This window comes from Crocuta crocuta, unplaced genomic scaffold, assembly GCF_008692635.1.
Source record: "Crocuta crocuta isolate KB4526 unplaced genomic scaffold, BGI_CrCroc_1.0 scaffold189, whole genome shotgun sequence".
Classification (NCBI taxonomy): Eukaryota; Metazoa; Chordata; class Mammalia; order Carnivora; family Hyaenidae; genus Crocuta; species Crocuta crocuta.
The window spans coordinates 4,204,121-4,223,951 of NW_027551564.1; the positions used below are offsets into that span (position 1 = coordinate 4,204,121).

Genomic DNA, 19,831 nt, shown 5'->3' on the forward strand with positions numbered 1-19,831 from the left:
ATTAAAAATAATTTAAAAAAATAAAAATAAAAAACAAAGTTTAGAATCAAGTAAAGTGTCTGAGAGGGAAATCCATGGCATGTGACTCTTCAAGCCAAAAATGTAAATTTTCTGAAATTTCTTCCAGGTCAGAATGGAATAACTCTTCCAGCCAAGCATGCATCTGACCCTGTGAGGAATCTCCTATGGGAATTTAATAAATATGGGTTTAGGAAGCCAAGCAGATCACTTTTTCTGAACTTCTAATTCGCTGCTAGAAATAAATGAGCTCCTCTGTGATAATTAAGTACTATATCTTAAGAAACTGAGCTATTGGAGACAACTTTGAAATACCTGGGTAAACATTTAAGTGTATTTTGCATTGTATCTCATTTTACAGGTTGATTAATAGTTATCTGGACCCATGATGGCAAAGGCTGCTGTTTGTTGCAAGAGAGTTGGTCTCCCTTCTTCCTGGGCACATGGATGTACAGAATAACAAGTACAGCTCTCAGTTTCCTTTCCAGCTAGGCACAACCCTGTGACTAAGTTCTGGCCAATGGAATGTGAACGAAGTCCTGTGTAAAACACCAGGAAGGGTCTTGAAATGGTACAAACATGCCCTTCTCCCTTCCTTCATTCCCAATGTCTGGATAGAGACATGCTGGCTTGACTTTAGAAATGGAGGCCATGGAACAGACACATGAAACGATGCTCAGCATCCCTCCTCATCAGGGAAATACAAATCAAAGCCACACTGNGGCGATGGGATGGAGGAACACCAACACAGGGTCTTTGAGCACTTCAAGAAGCAGAACTGCCTGCCATTGGAGCCATGGAATGCCTACATCCAGGCATTAATGGGAGAGAAATGAATTTTGTTGATTCAAGTGTTGTCATTGAGTTTTACTGAAAGTAACAAACAAATGCAATTCTACATGATTCACAGAACGATCATCTTTGCAAAAGTCACATCAAGGCTAAGTGGTCATATTGGCTATCAATGTCCAAATGGTAAGAATGAGGATTATGAGTTCTCAGATCATTTAACATTCCACTTTAATGCAACATCCAATAGAGCAGTGATATTAACAGTCCAAGAATAAACATGTTTACTTCCATCAAAATTTCTTGAGACATCTTCACAGTCATCAAATTTTCTTACACAGATATAAGATTTACCTTGAACAAACTTTATACTCCTATTGCTTAGTAAAAAAAAAAAAAAAAAAAAAAGCATTGTTAAAATAAATGGAACTGAAAAAAATGGAACTGTTAAAAAAATAACTGAATAGGGAACCAGAAAATCCTCCTGTGACAAAACAAAAGGGTTAATGGGCTATAAGATGAGAGAAAGGATTTATACTAATCTTTCTTTGGCAGCCACAGTAGTAAAAGTGCTTTTATCAGTAGCTAACTGGATGATTCTTTGCAAAGCTGTGAAGAAAGGGAAAACTAATAATTGACACCCCACTGCCCTTCTGGGTGGGATCTTCATATTATTTTCTACCACTCCCACTGTTTTTACCCCTAACATTCTTTGTGATGTTCTTTGGCTGCTCCCTATGCACATACTTACATACATACTCACAAACACACATCTCTCATTAAGGCATGATTCCATTCTCCAGACTTTTCCTCTTGTCTCATTAACATAATAGGAGTTGATATTTGTACAGTCTTTAACTATAGTTCATTCAAACCTATGGAGTATGTGACTATGAGGTACCCTTATTATCCCATTTTAAAGATGAGAGTGTGAATCACTAAGCTAGTAAATTTTGGAGGTAGAATCCAAACACAGGCAGTCTGGCTCAAAGTGAGTCCAGTGTCTTCTCAAGAAGAATCAGCCATCTATTGGGAGAGTACTTTGACCTTGTGTATTCCTCAAATCATACTCTAGACACTCAACCAGTTGGTATAAGCTGGTTGTCCATCAGAGTTCTAGGTATTAGTATGCTTGAGCTACTAATAATATGAACATTAGAAATTAGGTTAATTTTGCAATTTTTAAAATGAGGTTAGTAAAACTGAGACCTAATATATGTGAGCACAATGTATTCAAATCTTCCAAATGGTTCTCTTTTCTCTTTTATGAGGCTTATGGCCTTGATCTAAGGAAACTAATGGAATTTTATTATTTCCAGCTGACTATTGAGCTTCTCTTCTTCAATATCACTTATGCTCCATTGTTATCTTTACTCTATCATTGATTTTTTTTTCTTTTTGCTGCTAACCTTTTGAATCTGGCAAATACAGACATTAACAAGACTTTTTTTTTTAATTTATTGTGATCATGATGTACTCTTTATTTCTGAATCTAATGCTGAGTAAAGGCGCTATCCAGGGATGCTACTCCCTGTAAAGTAGTATATTTATAATAATAGCTGATATTTTACATGCTGTGAAATGAATTTTGTATCCCTAATTGCAGATGAAGAAAGTGATGTTCAAAGAGATACCATGCATTGCACAGGATTAACCAGTAGGTAAGGGTAGAAACCAAAACTCATCCAGATCACCTGACTCCAAGCTCTGTACTCCTTCCATAACACTGTCATGTCTTTACCAGATTTAATGGGTCATCTTAGTAATAGTAAGAGGTCTATGTATTATATATTTGAGGTTATAAAATCTATAAAAATTATAATACAATTTATAAAACTCACTAAAATCCAATCAATATTTGCAAAAACATATTCACTACATCTTTGGCCAGTAATTTATGGTGTCTGTTGCCCACCGTTTCTTCCACTAGAAACTGGGAAGTTGACTGGCCTGGTAAGAGACAGCAGCCATACTGTGTAAAAGAAATTCCACCCTCAACCCCGATATATAGGATTAGACTAAAGCAAGGCACTTGCTAAAAGGCAGCCTGCCCACTGGCCTGCCAGGAACCAATACCAATGTGGCCCAGTTTAAAATGATGAGCTGAGCCAAAGAGATTCCTTTCTTGAGAGTGTGGGACTGAGTTAACAGGAGCATCAAACTATCTTGTAGGAAGTATCACGACAACCATGATGGTGCACAGTCAACTGAAGTTACAAGGAAATGAAAATTAAATGTATAGATAGTAAGAGCCACCATTTATATGGTACTTGCTATGTGTTTCACTTTCTTTTTTCTTAAATGTTTTTTTTTTTTTAATTTACTTCTGAGAGACAGCATGAGCAGGGGAGGGTCAGAGAGAGAGGGAGATACAGAATCTGAAGCAGGTTCCAGGCTCTGAGCCGTCAGCACAGAGCCGGAAGCGGGGCTCAAACCCACCAGCTGTGAGATCATGACCTGAGCCGAAGTCAGACACCCAACCCACTGAGACACGCAGGCGCCCTGGTGTTTCACTCTCTTAATGCATTTACCCTACAAAGTAAGTACTGGTATTAACAACTTGCCACCACCACCACCCATTTACTGATGAGAATACTGAGGCACAAAGGAATTAAGAAACTTGTTGCAAGCTATAAGTGGAAGAGCAAGATAGAAATCCAGGCCATGTGGCTTTGCTGTCAAATTTGATTTTGCATAAAGGCAGCTGAGTGCACAGACACAGACACAACAAGCAACAACATACACGGAAAGAGAAACAAGTCACAAGAGAGAAAGACTCAGCAACAGGCAGAGAGACAGTGCATGATACACAAGAGGCATCCAGTTCCCAGCTGTATGCTTTAGCTCCCCTTCTCAGATTCCCATGAAATTCCTGATTATGTCCTTATAGAACACGTTAGTCCGTCTGTTCGTTGTAAATGAGAGATCCCTAAGTAAAATAATACGACTCCTTTTGGTACGTCGTTAATACAGTACTCAAAGGCAGTAGAAGTGGGATCACTGTATACTTCTTGTTTGAGGTAACAATTGGCTCGCTTACATATTTATGATCTGATGTGGAAGAGATGGTAGAGATATACGCACACAAGAGAAATATTTATAATTTTGAGAGTACAATGAGAGTATAATGTAGATTAGAGTTAAAATAAGGTAAATAAACAAAAACTGTTGGTAATAAATCGTGAAAACTTCCTGAAGAAATAAGGCACAAACAGGGATATGTCTGTTGAATACACAGCTTAAACCAAGGTGGGTAGAATATTTTTTGCCTCAGTGAAGAGGAGGAAAAGGCACAGCGGGGGTTGGATAGTAAAATCTGTGTCTGTGTCTGTGTCTGTGTCTGTGTGTATCTGAGCATGGCACATGAGCACACATGTTTGGAATGTAAAGAAAAAGTAAAGCAGAAATTTTAAATGACGTCAGCTGTTAAATAATTATACAAGAGCCCAGACCAGGGTAATTAATTTCTCTAATCTTATAACAATCTGGTATAGTTTGGGATGATGCCTTAGTTAAAGCACTTAAAACAAATAAAAGCGTTTATGATCATAATAAAACCGTCACTGAATTATCATTTTATGATATATAACCAAATAATCAAGCATCTTGAAATCAAATGCCTCCTTCATTGTTTTCCAGCCACATTGTGCCTTTATTTCTTTTTTAATGTTTATTTATTTTTGAGAAAGAGACAAACAGAGCACAAGTGGGGGAGGGGCAGAGAGAGAGGGAGACACAGAATCTGAAGCAGGCTCCAGACTCTGAGCTGTCAGCAGAGAGCCTGATGTGGGACTTGAACCCACAAACCATGAGATCAAGACCTGAGCCGAAGTCGGAGGCTTAGCCGATTGAGCCCATGCTGTGCTTTTCTTGCAGTCCTTTGTGCTGGTACACAGCAGCCACTCAATAAATACATATAGACTGAATAAGCAAATGTTCCTGTTATCTCTCCATTTGAAAATGAGATCATATCTATAAAATTCAAAGTCCCTTACAAGTTTTTTTCAGATAAATCATTTATGTCTTATAAAACCAAAAAATTCTTTGCTCCTGTCTCCCTGCTTTCTGTACTCCCACCAGACTATCTAATCATGTTGTCATAAGGTTTTTGTGACTGCAAAGAGATAAGTTAAAATATAAATTTTCAGTTATTTGAGCAGATTGATTTTGCCCTAAAATAGAATGCTGACATGCTGTGTCTGCACATAATCCAAATAGCATCCCAGTCCTGTCTAACCTGGAAATGCCACATGGGCTGAATTCAAGGAACCACGATGCTAAAAAATGCAAACTAAAAACACCAGCAATATAAAAAGAAAATTCATAAATATAGTCTCTGAGAGCAACTGCCATATAATTGCTATATTCTATCCTGATGTTTACTAAATTTTTCTAAGTACCAAAGAAAACACTCCGTCTGTAGGGTTGTATGGATAAATGAATATTATTAAATTACAGATAAGCATTAGTATATACGTTTACATAGCATTCATAAGCTAATACTTTTCCTTTCCACTTTTCTGAATTTTCCAGATTTTTTGCAATAAATATGTGTATTTTATGACAGAAGAAAAAATCTTCTAGACAAAAAAAATTTTTTTAATTAATGTGAATAAGTCAGATCTACCAAGCCATATTTTGAGGAACAGTGAATGGATATCATTTTTCTTAATATTGTTAACAACACCATTTGATAGGAGGAAATCTTCGCTTTGTAGTTTAATGCTTGGCATCAAATCCAAAGTTACTCAGCTCAAGGACAAAAGCTAATTCACTTTATATAATCAAATGGGTGGGTTCTGAAAACAAATGGACTGAAAGATAAACCTTTGCATAAATCATTCTTCTCTTGTTATACTAAACTTCCATGAAACCATCCTGAACAAACAGATTTTAATTTCAGTTTAGACACCAACATCCAGTTGGCTATCTACTGATTAATGATGATAAAACTAAGTGGAAAGAGAAGCCATTTATGAAGCAAACAATATTAACAATCAATCAAGCTTAGGGCTGATAATATTCAAACACTGTATAGTCCTTGACTCTCTAGCACCACTCCATGGAGACTAGCTGAGCTGCTAAACACTTGAAAATTAATGCTAAAATTGTCAGTGCTAAGGTTCACAGTGTCAGAATGAGGACTCAAAGATATAACGTGGTAGCTACTGATCACCCCCAGGAGCTGGATTCTCTGTTGCACATTCAGCTTGAATTCTAATATCAAAACACAAAGACTTCTTTCTCCAGCGTCCATCCTCCTCTGCCATCTGCCACAGGGCACATTAAATGGAGATCAGATAGGGAATGAACACCCCTGCACCTTCTCAGTCCCTGCTGGTGACTTTTTAATTCCTTCTACCATGTGACACCGGTTTTTGGTTTCTTATTTTATCCATTTGGTGTTATATGTTGTTTCATTATTCCTTCAAACTGTGTACATTGACCAACACAAGCAGCCCAGGACCCCCACATCAGCCCCCATCCCCTTACAATTCTAGTTGGCTCTGAGAAATGAGGTGAGCCCACTATGTCACTCCATCCCTAATTTAGTTTCTCTGTGGCACTAACCACTACCAGCATACCATATACTTCACTTATTAATTTGTCTTCTTTCTCTAATATTTCTACCCCACTAAGGCAGAAATTTTTGTTTTGTTTATTAACACATTACCATGCATAGGCTCTGAGATGTAGTAGGTAATTTATAAAAATTGTCTGAATAGGTGAATGAATGAATGATATTTTAAAAACCACCAGGAAGCCTAGGGGTCTCCACTAGGCAATTCTTATAATAATAATTTTCACTCCATGTGTCAGAAAATCAACATAGGAATTTTGCAGTTGCTGGAGGTTTTTAATTCCAATCATAAAATCAGGACCTGAGTAAAATAATAGAGATGAGACTGCATTCCTTTGAGGTAGATTCAGTTCAAATTTTTGAACTTATTACCTGACCCTCATAAGCCCTCACTCTGACTGACTGGTCACAATGGGGCTCTGGATCCTCAGGAATTAGTGTTAGCTCAGAGCAACTGCTGTGTTATACTTGAAAGATCCAAGCATTTCCCTCCCCCACTGCAGGGCCATCTCCACAGCTGAAGGTCCCTTGGCAGAAGGCTAGAAGAAATGCACACTGGTGATATCTATCACAGAATTTTTTTTCAAGAGTGCCTATCCTTCCTTTTCATGTCTAAAATTTAAGTTTGGAAATTGGACAAAAGGCCACAACTTTCTTAAGTGGTGATTCAAATTGCACCTTTGATTGACATACCTGGATATTGGGGGGTTGGTTGATGTTGGTACTGTTTTACAAATCAAATTTTTTCTTGGTGGGCTATACATATAGTTAATTTCTAGAGTACTCATGACTGATCAGCAAAAACCAAAAATCTTTGGGAGTCAGACCACTGTGATTGCCCACCACTCATCTTTACTCCCCATCACCCACTCAAACCCTAACTGTCTCCAATATTAACATCCTGCTGTATGGCTTCTGCCAGTCTGGGATTCTAGTACCACAGAGTAAATCAGAGTTCATTTCAACTGTGTCTCCTCTCACTGGATTGTAGGTCCACAAATAAGAGACTCTACAGGCATTTCCTAAAAGTTCCTACAGGAGTTTCTTATAGACATTCTCTTCACCAATGAATTTCTCAGTGCATGGCTTAGGGAGGCCTTGGGGACACAGTCAAGAGTTAAGGAAATGGACTAAACACAAAAAATTCCCTCTTGTTTCCCTACATCTCTAAGTCTTTTAATTTCTTCCTCTATCTTATATGAGAAATGTCTGAGCCATCGTTGAGTCCAAGTTCATCAGCAGACTATAAAAAATAATTAAATCACCCCCAGTTGAGTACAGAATTGCATATAGGTACATATACAAGTACTGATATAGTCTTCTTGATCTAAATCACATTCTTCCATCATTGGTCAACAATCCGCAGAATTCATTCTCTCATTGTATGACCCAGAGTTTTGCAAATATGTTAATAAATCTTGCAATTCCATTGGCTTGACTTTGTAATGGGCCCTGGGGCATGCTTACTCTGGGAGTAGGACATAGGGCAGAGTGCAGTGGAGTCTGATGGTTTGAACACTGAGCAACCCAGCGCCTCCCACACATCTCCCATGTTAAGACCTCCACTTAGCATCCTGCTGGTTAAAATGTAAATTTCTATATAAGAGACTAAGGAAAGCTATAAACTGGCATAAACAACTTAAAAGATAAATCTTTGAGTACAGGTTCCAATCGTCTCAGCCTTGTGGCTTAAAGAGATTATACATTTCTATCTTAGAAAGTGACTGATTTGCAGTTGGTGCTTTGAGCTGAGAGCTAAGGACTTTGAGTCTGCCATCTTCTTCTGTTAAACTATCCACTGCTATGCTCCACAGACCTTGAATTCCTCACATTCAACTGCTCCGTTGGAGCAATTACTTTGCCTCACAAACCAGCCTTCAGCCTTCAATGGGATAATCATTCAAAAGGACAATAGTTGATAATTTGATTACCTGGGTTTTCCCCCACTAATTTCAATGGCTTCTCAGGTCTATTTTCTTAATATCAACTTGACTTCCACTTTCTCTTGCCCCCTCCAAAGACAGGTGATAAATTTTATTTTCCCCTCGATTTTTCTGAAGGTGTATGGGCTGCAATCTCTCCTGGTACAGCTTTTAGTAATGGGGCTTTTGAATGCAAATAAAAGACACCAGTGCCAGCTAATTAAAACAGAAATGTAAATAATTTAAAAGGTGCTGAATAGCTCTCATACTCTCTGGAAGGGCGAAAGATGCAAACTTAGGGATTTTATAGCCAGAAAAACATCTCCAAAAGCAAGCCACAGGACTTGTCAAGTAAAGATACTCCTCTCAGGAACCAAATGTGGTTGTGTATGCTGTCTCCAAACCCAAATGTTGTCCAAATATATTCTGGATGATTGTTGCTTCCTGGTGTCACTAGTTACTGATTCACAGTCTGGAGAGCAGGTAGATCTGATTGGCAGAGCCTAGATCCATGCCCGAACTATAGAGAGCCTGGAAAGGTGAGCATTTAAAGGTAGGGGAGGGACAGAAAAGTATCCCACAAATGGATAAGGCACTTTGAGACTAGAAATGGAGTAAGTGACTCCATACAGTTTACACAGAGTTTTATTCAGAATAACTTACTGATGGAAGATCAGGCAGGCAATGATCCAGCTGGTACACAACTCTTCTCAGCAAAGTCCAGATCTTGCTCTACAGATTTTAAAGAGCAAGGGAGTGGAGGTTGAGGGGAATGGACTGTAGTAAGATTAAAGGGTTTGCACGCACCTAATTGACAGCTAACCTTTAATTAGATCTGGTGGCACCCCCTATGCATCAGGAGAGGGACAGACTATGTTAGTCCAACAGATTCATGGGGGGCCAAAGCCAGCTCCCCTCATCCCAATCTTGGAAGGCATTTCTAAGGTTTGTATATTAATCTCCAAGGAAAGAAACATGCAGCTCAAGGAGAGGTTATTGAGTAAACATGAACAAGATGGCGGGCCAAAGATGGAGTCACTGTCACCAGCACTCCTACGGTGAGCTCTGGCAAGGCATCTAAGGGAGGACATTTCCCAAACATGGAATACAGGTTCTGATGCTTGGATGGACAAAAACAAAAGTGATAAACACCCACTACTCGTGCTCTATAAGAAATAGCAGGCGCTAAGGTGACACAATCAGGAGATAACACTATTTTTATTTTCCCCACAGCATCACACACACACACACAAACACATACACATGCACACACAGAGAGAATAAATGAATTAATATTCCAGATATCATAAGTCAAAATGAGAGGTAGCAATGCTTCATCCTATAGCAATGAATCAAAGAATACATGAGTACAGGGTATATCACATTGACTTTGAAGTGAATTCCTAAAGGGCCTCTACTGACTGATAAGTGCACAGTCACAGGTGTCTTATTCTGCATTATACTGGGCTCTAAGATTCCACTAAGCATGAAGGATACCAAAGAGACACTCACCATTATAAGCAGCTCAAGTATAAGTTTCCACTGAACCAAGTCAATTCAAGGAGAAAGAAACAGCGGTATCTGGAAATAATATGACAGTAGCAAAAAGGTAATATATTTCTGGTACAAGTCAAAAACAGAAATCACACCAATAAAATTAATTTGAGTCAATAAAAATGCAGCGATAAATATTTTTTAAATACATGTAGTTTTTAAAATGTATTTGCAGTACTGAGGAGTAACTCTGGCTAGATTAACTCCTAAAGTATAAATCTGACCATTTCACTATCTTCCCCAAATTCCTCATGGATTCTCAAAATAGACCCTAGACCTTTGGAATGTAGATTATACATGAAGAATAGGTCAATAAAACCTGATTTAAGTTTTTAAAAAATTCCACTTCCACTTACCAAGTGTTTAGAGAACAGAGTTTTTCTACTGTCTGTACCAAATATTACTGATTTTATAATGATTCGACTAAGGGGAAGAATCATGGCTCTTATTTCTGTTCCCCCAGGATGGCCTTGGCAAGTCATTTGGCCTTTCTAAGTTCAGTTTCCACATTTGCAAAATGAAGAAATTGGACAAGGCTTTTTCTAGCCCTGAAAGATTGTCAGTTCTAGTTGGCCAAAGTCTACTTGCCAATGCCCCCACTCCCACCTAAAGTAGGCTTTATTTCTATTTGGCTTGATTGATCAAGGTAATCATCCAAAAGAGATAAAACACAAATTGTAAAGTTGCCAATTCTGAGTCACAAAAGCAAAAAATAATCTAGTTACTTGGAATTTCCATAATGCTTTGTTATATTTTCATACAGTGTTTAGCCATTAATCAACACAAGTCATAGTTACAAACATAAAAGGTCCAGAAATGAAGGAAATCATCATTGACAAAATTTACCTAGCAGTCAAAAGCAGAGAAAATGACATTTAAAAATTGTGTGTGGGGGAACCTAGGTGGCTCAGTCGGCCGAGTGTCCAACTTCAGCTCAGGTCATGATCTCATGGTTCATTAGTTCAAGCCACACGTCAGACTCATTGCTCTCAGCACAGAGCCCGCTTCAGATCCTCTGTATCCCTCTCTCTGCCCCTGCCCCTCTTGTACTCTCTCAAAAAAGAAAACAGATGTGGGTGAATGATCCCATAGGTGACTGGGCGACACATGCATTTTGGGCACTGGGTTGTGTAACATAATGCTTATATGGGAGAGAGATGCCACAATCTGGATTGAGCCCTACTTCTTGGGCCCTCATCCCCTCCCTGTCCTACTCACCCTGGCTCATCTGGAGCTGTGATGATGGCAGTTACTCTCCCACCTGACACCCAGGGACCACTATTCTGTCACTCTCATACATCCCTCTTTATTACAATTAGATAATCCATTCAACCCTCCCTGAGTGTGCGTTGTGCATGCCAACGTTTCATGTAATCCCCAAGCAAATGAATAATTGGAATCTTTCTCCATCATCTCTATCACCTCTCTGGCCTCTGCTCTCTCCCTTGTTCTGCTCCAGTCCCACTGGCCTCTCTTCCTCCTCACACGTGGTGGATGCCTCTGTGTGTTCTCCACTCCCTCCTCCCACCTCCAACACACCACTCAAGTGTCAGTCCAGCTCCATCTCTACCTGCCTCCCTAGCCCTACTTCCCCTCATGCCTCAGCTTTTCCTATACCTGGGCTTTATCTTATGTGTGTGGGACTCTCTCCAGCTGCAACCTGGTATTCTCCAGACAAGTCTCCCTCCCTTCATTTAAATTTCAATGATATTAGAAGTGATAACATTGAGCAGTGACTAAATCTTAACTTTTGGTAAGGAAGGAACTTATGGACTTTCAAAGTAAAACTTTTATTCAGATAGTAATACATATTGGGAATGACATCTTAACAGTAAATGTTCTGTTAAGGTTAAATTAACCAGAATCATTTTCTGTTGCTTGCAAACAGGAATCCAACCAGGATTCAGACACCATGTAGTTTTGGCTCTCACATCTGAGCTGCCTTTGGCTACAGCCCTTACATCTGCTGCCTTTGGCTACAGCCCCTATCCATAATGCAATCCCTTGAAGCCAGGGTGGCCACATAACTGAAAACATGGCAGCTCTGTCCAAGGAGTCACCTGTGGCCTCTGCGTTCAGGAAGGAACTGGGAGCTTTCACTTGGACTCTGATGGATCCTAAACCAATCCTCTGGGAGAGATCACGTCAGGTTAACATGCTGAGCAAACTGAGTCAGTGACCAGTGGGAGACTAGAGAAGTATGCAAGAAAAGAGACAAGGGTAGAGCAACGGCTCTGAGGAAACAGGAGTGAGATGGAGGGACTGGTCTTGCAAAATCAGAGGAGTCTCCTTGCCCCTGAGGTTGCAAATTGAGTGAAAGGTACTTGAAGGAGTCTTTGTAAAGAGTTCTGCTTCCTCTCTGAGGTAAGTGCCAGGGTATTCTGGTGACCCTGAGTACAGTGAGTTGTGGGGTGGATTGGATGAGAAGGTTGAAAACTTGGAAAACCCACAATGAGGATCTACAGAAGGGACCTTCTGGGGACTAACAGAAGGACACTGAGTGGCACTGAGGCAACTGTTTGTATCTGTATTCGCTGACAGCAATTACCCACTCCATAGACATTTTTTTAAATAGTTTATTACATAGACATTTTTTGAACAAAGACTCTGACAAAGGACAGCAACAAGCTTACCCTGAAACTTTCTCGGTGCAAAACCAGGGACTTGGCAAAACAGAAAAACCTTTAACCTAGCTTTTCAATTTTGCAATTTTGCAGCTTTGGGACTTTTCAGAATGAACCCCTTTGCCAGCACATGGAAGGTGGTAATTATTGGACTAAAAAAAAGTTTCAAACAGTAGAATTTTTTTTCTTAAGGAATCTAGATTCTGTCTGATTAAGTTCTTTTTGAGATTAAAAAGTTGGTCCATTTTGTATGCAAAAACATTTTTAAAAATTTAGACAAAGAGACTTTAATGGTCTTTACAGAAATATTAAGAAGCTAGAGCCATATTGACAAGTTTATTCAAAGTGGCCATTATTATTATTGGAGAACAATGTAAACACCAAAATGATCCCTGCTGAAATTCAGTTAGACAGTGAAAAGCTCATCTCTAAAATCTGAAGAATAACACAGCTTAGGTGTGGTTATGTTTGATGATTCAGCACACTGAATTAAGTCTTAAAATGTCCTGCCTGCTGGTCTGGTAAGCAAGTGAACTGATACACAAATTGCAGACTGTGTTTTGGATTGATAGTTAGATTCATGAAATAAAGATGTGCTTCTGACATGTTATAAGAAAATGAACAATCACTCTGCATCAGTTGGCATGTCCTAAAAGAAGACAGCATCTGGATAAAATTCAACATGTAATTTTAGCTTTTGTCACATTTTGAATAAAAGTAGTTGGCTGAACAACTACCTATTTAAATTATTGAAAGCTGGTGATTACAAATAAGCATCCTGGCTGATAATTAGAGTGGCAGTAGAAATTATTCTGAGTATGAACAGCTTGGATAGGATTCCAGAAGTAGTTTTCCCTTAAATCAAGTGGTGCAGACAAAAGTAGTTTGCTCTTCAGAAAATGAGTATTCTTTTTTTTTTTTTTTTAGAAAATGAGTATTCTTAAACTATTGCATTCATTTATGGAGGCTGCACAGACGTGGGTTAATTTACCTAACGTTACAATCAGTGGTTTGGGGTTTTCAAACTGTAGCAAAGATGAAGCAAAATAGAGATTAAAATTTGTCATTATTCTCTTGTTTTTTTTCAAGCATGAAAGCTTACATGAAAGCTCACATCCTTAAAGGATAACTCCCAGCACACAGGTTTTTATTTGAGACCCAATAAAGAAACAAAACAATAAACTCTTTTTGAAACATACTATGACTCAAAACAGCCGCTAGAGGACAGTCAAACCCCTGGCGATGGTGCAAGGCAAGTCATTACATCAGTAGCTTCAAATGAAAAGACTTTAAAAGCATTTGATTGTTTAGAGACAGAGAGACAGAGACAGAACAAACTATCCTCTTGATCACATTAATGTAACACTAATGGGAAACAGCAGTAAAAATGTGGCACAAGCCTGCCAAGATTTTTACTGGCACACATTTCCATGACAGTGCAATGACAACGTGCCTTCTGCCCTGTGCCTTGGGGACAAGAGTTGTAGGATAGTGATTCAGCACATATGGTGTAATGAGGTCAATTCTCCAACACACTCTGATTTCAAACACTACCTCCAAAACAGCAGAAGATCAAGGATACTTACTACCCCAAACACAAATCACTGGCACCTGCCTAATGGAACACTCACAGGTAGCTACATGGTAAGTCATTCACTGTGTGTGTGTGTGTGTGTGTGTGTGTGTGTGTGTGTGTGTGTGTGTTTAATGTAAATGATGTCATTTTAGATTCCAGCACTGGAATTATTACTTTTTAAAAAAATTCCCATGGCTCTACTTAACCCACGCTATTTGTGGGAGGTGAGGAAGAGATGACTCACAAGATTGCTAAAACCTTGTGAAAATGCAGATAAAATGGTGACAGACATTGAAGCACTCAGCTCTTATTCTTTAAAAACCTTTCCAAAAAGAGAATTGGGCTAGGAGTGAGGAAGGCATGAACAAAAATTAATCCTATGCCTTATGTAGATTCCCAGACCTTAAAGCTAAAAGGTATTTTAGGTCCTCAGTCTCTAATATTTTCCATTATTTCCAGTCTATAATTTTTCTCTTGGCCATTTTAAATTAGAAAAATGTGTATTCTGTGATGTCACATTCAAGGTGCTTTCCAAATCAGCTACTGCTGAATCAACCATGAAAATGTGGCTATAGATCTAGTTTGCAAATGTCAAAGGGAACTAAAGAATCTTGTAGGCATATAAATGAATACAGACAGAAGTCAGGGCCAACACATTTTGATTTCCTGAAGCAGAGCTGGGCCAACCGGTATTGGGACTTCCTTGAACATCTCCCTGGTTCTTTGGAGGAAAAAGCTCTAGGTACTCTGAGCTGACACAAAGGTAAATAACTACATCCTTGTTCCATCAGAGTGAGAGACTAATCCTAACTTGTTGACAGTAAAAGGGAGCACATGTGATACATAGGTCCCAGACACAGATCTCCAACCATTTGTCTGAAATATAGCTGTGATTAATTTATTAAACAATTTGTCTTACATTTTTGTGGATAAATACTTATTTTTCATGTGAATGCACTGAAAAACAAGTCATTTAGCCTAACATATCTTACAATGGATCTTCTGACTATGTTTTATTCAAATCTCCCTGCTAATAATTTATGTGATCCTGGGTTTGCCTTTCCTATTTTTTTCATAAACCAGATTCACACAGGGGCAGTAGAATCAGGCATGCCTTAAATATTTGGCCACTTGGGTTCACTGGAGTGATTCTACTTACTGTAAGAGACAGGGGAATCTGAATTAGTGATTCCTAAGATTCCTGAAGAGGAATATGCTGCAGTGGTTCTGAGCACTGAATTTGTGTATCTGGCTCTACTGCAAGCCTAGCCTATAACTATGTAACTTTCAGGACAGATTGTAAAATAAATTGGGCATCTACAAAGGTAAAGGGTCAGATCCTAAAGTGCCTGCAAGTTTGACATTTTTAAGCCTAGTACAAATATGCAGGTTCCTCTCTGAAACTTCCCCAGTCTCACCAGGAGAGAGGTGCATCACCCTACAGTTCCTAATTTTCTCTTTCAGATAGCCCTGTCCATCTTATATTGTAGCTGCTGTCCATTCCTAAAAAGCAGAGTTGTGTCTCACACACCACTCAGTTGTCCGAATTGTCTTGCACATCTGTAACTCAATAAATGTTGACTGGATGAATGAGATTGTGAGGTGGAAGGTAAGCAAGAGATGGGACTCACCCAACACATCTCCCTGGGCACTCCCCTTTTAAGGCAATTGAATCTTCCATCCAAGGCCCAGAGCTTCCAAAGATGGCTCTCCATTTTGTTCCCAGGTATCAGTGCTGCCTCAGGCCATGCCCTCCAGACACAGGAGCTGCTCAGCCTCCTCTGTGAAGGATAGTCAACATTGAGGTTCTTGAACTGTTGGACAATCTTAATTGATATTCCTCAAAAGGATGTATTGACTGGGTAGTGTCTCACATAGGATTTCTCACACTGGAGTTGCTCTGTACAAGAGGAAGGAAAGAATGTAGAGAAAGACATTAAGCTCTAGTTTCCTAAATATCAACAGAATTTTCAAAATCAAATCTGCCAGATGGCTAGTGTAGGCCACTAGTTGTTCTGCTCTGATGCTTTCCTTTCCCTTCCATCCTCACACCCAATGATGCCATTTCAATGAGTCACATAGCTCCCATGATGGTATTGTATAAAGGTTGAATGATTTTGGAAAAAGTTGGGCTCTTCGGGGGCGCCTAGGTGGCTCAGTCGGTTAAGCGTCTGACTTCAGCTCAGGTCATGATCTCATGGTTTGTGGGTTTGAGCCCCGCGTCGGGCTCTGTGCTGACAGCTAGCTCAGAGCCTGGAGCCTGCTTCAGATTCTGTCTCCCTCTCTCTTTGACCTCCCCCCCTCCCCTGGTTAAACTGTGTCTCTCTCTCTCTCAGAAATAAATAAAAAACATTTTTAAAAAAGTTGGGCTCTTTGATCTTTAATCTGTTTCAGAGCTATGTTTTTAGTTACTCACACCAGGCTCTGCTCTTCTTCCCAAACCTCCTCCAGGTGTTGGTGTTTGTGAAATTATTTGTTCTTTCATTATTTTTAATGTGTGTTCCACCAGAAGCCCATAGTACTCATGCACTAGGAGCTAATGCTGATAGGCAGAGGGATAAGCTGGCATAACTAAAAGAAAAGAAAAGAAAAATAATTAAGCCTGATGCCAAAGCAAATACTGAAATAAAATTCTGCCTGTGTATTTTTTTTCACACTTGGGAGAAAAATCTCAAAACTTATTGGGCTTAATTATTTAACAAAACAGCATTAAAATGTAAAAATAAGTGTGTGTGTATTTATGTACTAAGTATGATTTTTCCTCCCCCCTTCCCTCCTTTCTTCTTCATTCTTTCATGTGTTCATTCATTCTTTCATGACGACACAGGTAAGCAGATAAAACAAAAGGGTTTTTCATCTTTTGAAGATATGAAAAATGAGAGAAATGGGAAGCAGTCAAATATCCTGAAAAAATGGCAGGATTAACTGCCAAAAAAGTGACTGAATTGTCTTCAATGGATACTATAATATTCTTAATTGTTTTGTCATGGAAACATTTAATATATTGGCAGTGTCACAATTCTGGTATATCAACCATATATATTTTTTCAACCTTCAATATAATTTTGTATGTTTGACTTCATTTCCTTAGCTCTGTACATCAAAATGTAATGGTTTCCCAATAGTAACTTTCTTTGTGAACTTTGTATATACCCTTTATGGTTGCCATATTTTAACTTAACATTTTCGTTAGTCATTTGATTAATAGAAACAGAAACTCACTCATGGCATCTGGGCCAGCAATGAGTTAGTTGTTCACCAAATGATTTTTCCTTTCTTTCCAAGTACACTTCTGGGTGACAAGTCATAGCCACTTTTCCAATTGGATGTAGCTTTGTGACTGGGTGTTGGTCAATAATATATGAATAGAATAAACAGTATATGAATAGTCATATACTACTTCCAGGCCTCATATACACTTTCTCTCTTTTTTCCCATTGCGCCGATTGAATGGAGAAGTCTAAGGATCAAGAAACGGATCTAAATGTGGAGAAAGGGGAATTCTCTTGCACTGTTGGTGGGAATGCAAACTGGTGCGGCCACTCTGGAAAATAGTTGGGAGGTTTCTCAGAAAGTTAAAAATAAAACTATCCTATGACTCAGCAATTACCATACTAGGTATTTACCCAAATGATACAAAACTACAGATTCGATGGGGTACATGCACCTGGATGTTATAGCAACATCAACAACAATAGCCAAACTATGGAAAAAGCCCAAATGTCCACTGATGATGAATGGATAAAGAAGATGTGGTATACACACACACACACACACACACACACACACACACACACACTGGAATATTACTCAGCCAACAAAAGGAATGAAATCTTGCTATTTGCAAAGACATAGATGGGGCTAGAGTATATTATGCTAAGCAAAATAAGTCTGTCAGAGAAAGACAAATACTATATGATTTCACTCATATGTAGAATTTAAGAAATAAAAACAGATGAGCATGTGGAAAGGGGGGAAAAAGAAAAAAGGAAACAAACCATAAGAGACTTTTAACCATAGAGAACAAACTGAGGGTTGATGGAGAGCAGATGGGTGGGGGATGGGCTAAATGCATGATGGACATTAAAGAGGGTACTTGCTTGTCATCTTGAGCACTGGATGCTATATGTAAGTGATGAATCACTTAATTCTACTCCTGAAAACAATATTACATTATATGTTAACTAACTAGAATTTAAATAAAAATTTAAAGAAAAAAAAAAAAGAAAAGGATCTAAAGCCTACATTGCTATTTGAAGGATATCTGCCCAGTAAAGCCAGCCAGCCAGGCTAAGGTTGGAATGTGAATGACACATTTTTATTTTGGATTTTCAACTTTAAGATTTTGACAACTGTCATAGCAGTTGGCCTGTCCCAACTAATACACCAGTCTGAGAAAACTGATGAAAGATCTTCATGGATGTGAGCTGGAATAGGAAAATCAAGCTACTGGGAATTGGTGTGAATACAGCGACCTTCTGTTTTCTCTCTGTGTGTGTCACTCACTCATGAAGCACCAGACTAACATAAGATAGTCATGGCAAAGATACTGTGACTATTTGATTCAAATAATATTTAGTAAGCAAATGTATGTGCCAGAAACCAACATAGTCTTCTTTTAGTTAACCACTAGATGGAGTGGCAAATGGTTCTTATGAAAAGGGTAGACAGCCAGAAAACAACAGCTTAATGAGACAATTAACTACAAGCTTCCGTTAGGAGAAATAAACCAGGCATGAAGAAATGGGGGAGAAAGGGAAGAGGACACCAGAGGAAGGACATATAGAACGGAGGTAGGAAGCAGAGTTGAGGGAGATTCCTTAAGGTATTCCAGAGGATTTTCAGGGCAACCTGAGGTCCTGCCCAGAGATGGGGAAGAAATAGAAACAAGCACCAATCTTGGAGCTGGTGTCTGTTCAACCTTCTACTCATCTTTCCCCATCTTCTTTAATTTTTCCTCATAAATCTAATTTTCTAACCATGTAATTATCATTTCATTCCCTTTTCTCTCTTTTAAAATAGATAGGCTATTTTTTGGCTTTATATAGGCAATGTTCATTATAGTCCCCCAAACTGTATTCAAGATAAAAGACTAACCAGAAGAAGCGCCTCCCCCTACTTTCCCAGGCCAGGGTCCACAGTTACACCTCACGGCGCTCCCCAGGTATCTGGTGGGAACGTTGGAGGGACTGCCACACCAATGAAGCAATAGCAATTCCTGGATCCTTTCCAGCAATGGTGAAGCACAGACCACCATGCAGAGCCTTGGATTTCTATGCAATACTTTTGGTAGAATATGAAAAAAAAAATCCTGCCTTAATTGTTGTGATTATCTGTAGTTGGCTGCCACTGAGCAAGGTTGAGCAATCTATTTCTCTGAAGGAAACACCCATCTTTCTGGGAAAATTTAGGCACATTCCTTCCTAGAAGAGAAGGCAAAGACTAAGTGGCCTTTGGCAGAATTTTAAGACCTGTCTAAAAAAATGACATTTCACAATGATGACATGGTGTGGCAGGGAAAATCTTGATTTGACATTTCCTACTGTCTCCAAAAGAGTCACAGTGCTTTTGCACATAAATCTTTTTGCCCAAAGATGCTTATTTTGGTAATAGCCTCACTTGTAGAGCCAAGTAAATCAGTCTGTACGAGGCTTCCCAGGGAATATTGTAGGCATAGAACTGGTGCTTTTGTTCAGAAAATAACTAGACAGAGGCTGGAATCATAATGTTATCCCTTTTAAGTCAAAGGGCTTTGAGCAGTTCAGGT

The 19,831-nt window shown here is 39.0% G+C and overlaps 1 protein-coding gene across 1 annotated transcript in view; it reads right to left on the minus strand.

The window, feature by feature from the left end:
• SCEL (sciellin) overlaps window positions 1-19,831 on the minus strand; it is a 211,663-nt gene that overhangs the window by 143,421 nt on the left and 48,411 nt on the right. Inside the window, exons 4-7 of the mRNA XM_077750066.1 lie at window positions 16,481-16,635; window positions 15,696-15,964; window positions 9,823-9,891; window positions 8,974-9,042 (exon numbers count right to left, since the gene is read on the minus strand). The gene's annotated coding sequence lies outside the window, so the exon portion shown is untranslated. The remainder of the gene's footprint in view (window positions 1-8,973; window positions 9,043-9,822; window positions 9,892-15,695; window positions 15,965-16,480; window positions 16,636-19,831) is intronic.